Raw genomic sequence first — 5,115 nt, 5'->3', positions numbered from 1 at the left:
GTCATCAAGGCCAACAAGACAGCAGAGTGAGAAGGCTGTCTCCAGTGCCAGTGCCAGTGAGGGGGGAGCACCTAGATGTAGCACCCATAAATGTAAAATTAAAGCACCTTAAGCACAACACGGCCTTATCACAGGTGATATTTGGTTCCCCTATTTTTCTTTACTTTTTTTAATGATGCGATGGAAAACATTGGTTCAAGTTAATTTCTGCAATGTTTCAAATTCACAAGTAAATGAGATGGTATTTTGTGCAATTGGCCTCTGTTATGCTTCAATTATTCTGTAGGTGCAGGGTAGGCCATTATGTCTCCTGAAACTTTATTGCAAAGGCACATAGTTTATGTTGTTGACAAAGGAACTGGTCCTGTCAGGGATCAAGTATGGGGCCTGCAGTCCCGGCATGTGGTGATGGTGGTTCTTATTTGGTAGTCTAGCTGAAGGAGCGTTGGATCAAAGCGTCCCGGGTGTCCCTGCCTCCCTGGAGGTTGCCCAGGTCAGTGTCTAAGCCCTCAGTGTTCTCATGACCGTGCTTGTCCTCGGACTCACTACTGGACTCATCGTCTGTTGCCTGTGCTGCTGCATCAAGTTCTTCTGCGCCCAGTGGAGGCAGTGATACACGATCTGGGGGGTATTGGAGTGCACCCCCTAAACGGTCCAGACATCAGAAGCGCATCTTGAGAAGACCTATGGCTCTCCCTACCACCGTCCTTGTGGAGACATGTTCCTATTGTACTGCCTCTGTTCTTGGGTGGCGGGGAGGCATCATGAGACATGTTTTGAGGGGATAGCCCTTGTCACCCAGCAGCCATCCATCCAGTCGGGCTGAAGCAATGAAGGACCTCGGCACCTGGGAGTGTTTCAGGATGTAGGCGTCATGGGAGCTGCCTGGGTCCCTTGCACAGACTTGCAGAATCTGCATCCTATGGTCACACACTATCTGTACGTTCATGGAGTGCAATCCTGTTGATGAAGGCACCCGGCTGATCCGCTGGCGCCTTGATGGCCACATGTGTGCAATCAATTGCACCCTGGATGCAGGGGATCCCAGCAATCACTGCAAAGCCTCTGGTTCGCTCTGCCTGGCTGGCCTCGTCCATACGATAATGAATGAAAGTCAATGCATGCCTGAGCAGAGCATCTGTCATCAATTTGACGCAACTGGGAGACTCCACAAAGATCCCCCAGGAATCTTTGAGCCCTGGAAAGAGCAGGAAGCATAGAAATTGAGGGCCGTTGTGACCTTCAGAGCCCACCCACACAGTCGGAGACAATCTCAGGGCTGATCCTCTGACAGATGGAGGTCACTGTCTCCCTTGAGAGGTGGAGTTTCCTTTGGCATTGCACCTCAGTCATAGAGGTAGCTGCATCGCCACCTGTAAACCCTGGCAGCAGGATAGTGACGTCTTCTGCGACCCCTTCCACCTTGGACTTCCTGCTGGCCCTGCGCCCCTTGTGTCTGTGCCCCTCCTCCCATAGGTCACTCCCCTGAAGGCTGAATAGTGACACCTGTCCTCCTCCCCCTTCTGGCCCTCTCTTCCTCCTCAGAAGAGGTGCCTCCAGCAGAGACCATAATCCCCATTACCAGGGTAAGGGAAGGCTGTCTGACACCTGGAAGGCCCCACATGGGCCTGGAAAACAACACTGAGTCCTGAACTGAAGCCTCTAAAATATCTGAATGCAGCTCTGAAGCGAAATGAAGCAGTCCTGTTCATTGAAGCAACCAGCAGCAAGTGATATCCTGCACTCCTCACTAATCACTTTATCAAGGCCACTGACCCCTCTTATCCTGCCCGTGGATGAGGTTTTGCAAATTGTGACCCGCCCGCCTGCCCGTTTTGCCCGTGCGACGGCCTAAAAATCACATGGGCTTCGTGGAGTCGGAGTCAATTGGTGTCTCAAGGGCCTTAACTGGCCACTTAATTAATGGCGGGCACACATCCATCTCCATCATATGCCCGCCTAGTGAAATATCGCAAGAGTGCGCGTTGACATCGGCACACTCGGCCGACATCAACACGCTTTATTTAACACTCGAGTGGGTCAGGCACGCACCCACCTGCTGAGCTAAAAATTCTGCTCATTTGGTTGAAGCTTTGCGTCTTGCACTCATCAGGAGAATTTGCAAGAATACCAAATGTAAAATGAACCACAATTTACACTTCATGAGACAAGGGTGCTGATTGGTTGGCAAGTGGACTCTGATTGGTAGAGACGTTGCCATGGAGAATGCACCAGTTCACACATGGTTTCTACTTTGGTGTGCCTTCGTCCCACATCAAACGGGAAGGAGATATGCGGAGGGACTACTTATTCTCTTAAACATTTTATTCTTTTATCAGCTATTCATTTAAGTAGTTATGACTGTACTGGGAGAAAATAGTTTTGGTTGATTATCTTATTTTCAAAACAAGGACAAATCAAAGATTTGAGCCCTCAGGTAGATTTTCACTTTGAGTGCTCCTGGCACGCTCTTTGTATGTTTAAGCATGCATTGGGAGTTTGTCCTCTCTGAGTATGGGGCAATGTGGGCTCCTACTTGGTGTAGCTGGACAAGGTAGGCTAACACACTAAGCAGTCTCCCTATCCTTCTTTGCTCACCCTGACCACAGACCTCCAAAAGGAACACTGTGCAGCACGACAAATGCTCCACAATGCCCTCTGCTTAATGTGGGGTGGGGTGGGGATTTTGCCCCTCTGGCTGCCCACTTCACATATCAGCAATTAGTCATATCCACAACCCTAAGTTGTACCCTCGGTTGTACCTGATATAATCCTGAACCGCCCGTGTCTGTGATGTCGGGGCTGATGGGCTGCTCAGTCAAATACACCAAATGCTGCTGCTGCTTGCAGCTACTCCCACCAGGAGATCTGCTGTCATGGTCTGTCTCACTCCTCTGTCTTGCGCCACCCTCACGCGTCCACTGTAGCTCGTCCGCAACCACTTTGTGACGGCCATCGTCCAACTACGCCTAGGTCGCCCCCCTCTTTCTGCCACTCTTCGCTTTGCCCTCTGGAAGAGATCCCTGTAGATTTTAGGCTTTGATCAAATGGCCGAAATACTGACATTCTCTTTCCTGGGTGTCACTTTTTAGTGTTCATTTTGATCTTGGAATTTCAAACACCCCTTCAATCATCTTATGGGGCAGAACTTTTCGCTCGGCGTGTAGATGCGCACCCAACCTGCTCGAGCGTGAAATAGCGCGTGATGATGTCAGGCGAGCGTCTCACGTCTTTGCTCATTCGCGCAATATTTTGGTTGGCGGGCACGCGCGAGAGTTGGCAGCGGGCCCACCAACAATTAAAAGGATTGTGAAGGCCAGTGACGTGGTAATCAACGGTGATTTTTCACTGCCCGTCCAACGTTACGGTTGACGGGCGGGCAAATCGGCCTGGCAGCCTTTGCCTTTTTGAAGAAACTTCATCCAAGGGCGGGATGAGGTTTCCGATATTAATTAAAAAAAGACAAAAATGTTTGGACAGAATTTACATCAGCCAGATGTTCAGGCGACTGATTCTGATGCGTGGACATTTTTTTCGGCATTTGAAAATATTTAATTATGGCTTTTGAATTCTTCAGCTCCCTGAGGCAGATCTCTGCTTTCAGGGAGCTTTCTGTGAGCGCTCCCCCACGCCCGCGCTGACTTCAGCGCTCGCCCTCCTCCCACCCCCACCCCAGCAGCGCTGAGCATCTCAGCACACCTTTCACCCTGGCTGCCCGTTAATTGGCCAGCCAGAGTGAAATTCCGGTCGGGGGCCGACCGCAGGCGGCCGCCCATTTCCTGGGCATCCCCGGACTCACCGACCAGGCCCATGCGCCGAACTCAAAATCCTGCCCATGGTCTGTGAACTTTTAAGTGTATGTCTTAGCATCCACATTTCAAAGACCTCTCTTTTCTTCTACAGATCTTTACTTATTGTCCTCAACTTCACCAACACCAAATTAAAATGTTGGAAATAACCAAATCCGAAACTGAAATAGACTTGCGTTTATGTATTGTTACCTCAGGACATCCCATGAAAGACTTTTGAAGTGTAGTCACTGTCAGAACATTGGAAATTCTGTGGAGTTTCCGGAGGTGTAAAGTGCAAGAGATAGTCTACTCTCTAAACACTAATTATGATCATTAGGATCGGCAAACAATTCGCAAAAGGTGTGAGGAAGCCATCAAATACCACAGAGAAGTTTGACTGAAACAGCATCTCCTCTCCGTCTTCAGAGTGAAATGCTGAGGACACCTTCAGTTTGCAGGAAGCATTGCTGACATTGAAATGACAGGGGCCCAAATTCAGACGGTTTTGTTCTGCCAGTGGAAGTGTGGATGGGCAGGGGAAAGTTACCAACCACAAGGGCTGGTGACTGAGCCCCATCCCAAATTGTGGGAATGGAATCATTAACCTGCGATAGGGGATTTGATAGTTCGGGGGGGCAGGCTGGCGTTTCTACAGCCGCAGACGTGAATCCAGGATGACATGTCGCTTCCTGGTGCCAGGGTCAAGGATGTTGACAGAGTGGCTGAGGGGGGTGGGTGCACAGCCAGCAGTCGTGGCCCACGTTGGTACCAGCAGCATGGATAAGACGAGTGCTGTGGCCCTGCAGTCAGAATTGGGCCTCAAAAGTAGTAATCTCTGGATTTACTCCCGGTACCACGCCCACCTGAGTATAGAAAAAGGAGGGACAGGGCAGATGAATGCAGGGCTGGAAAGATGGTGCAGGAAGAAGGGCCATAAATTTCTGGGGCATTGGGGCCAATTCTGGGGGAGATGAGGCCTGTACAGGATAGGCGGGTTCAACCTAATCAGAGCCGGGACCAATTTCCTTGTGGGCCAATTTGCTAGTGCTATTGGGAAGAATTTAAACCAACTCGAGCGGGATGTGGGAAGCAGCAGGTAATATTGGAGAGGGATAACAAGGCCACCCCCACCCCCTTTGCAGCCACCCCCTGTGCCTGAGCAGCGCCTCCTGGCTGGCGTCAGGGCGTGCGCGGTGCGACACGGTCCTTTGTAGTCCATGCGGCGAAACGTGGGACTACAACGCCCGTGGTGCCCGGCGGGGTTGACGTCACGTCCGCTTCCTCCTCCTTTCACCTCTTCTCCCCCCCCCCCCCACCCCCCGCC

Source organism: Carcharodon carcharias, chromosome 14 (genome assembly GCF_017639515.1).
Source record: "Carcharodon carcharias isolate sCarCar2 chromosome 14, sCarCar2.pri, whole genome shotgun sequence".
NCBI lineage: Eukaryota > Metazoa > Chordata > Chondrichthyes > Lamniformes > Lamnidae > Carcharodon > Carcharodon carcharias.
The sequence above is the reverse complement of the archived record's forward strand: the minus strand, read 5'-3'. Positions refer to the sequence as shown.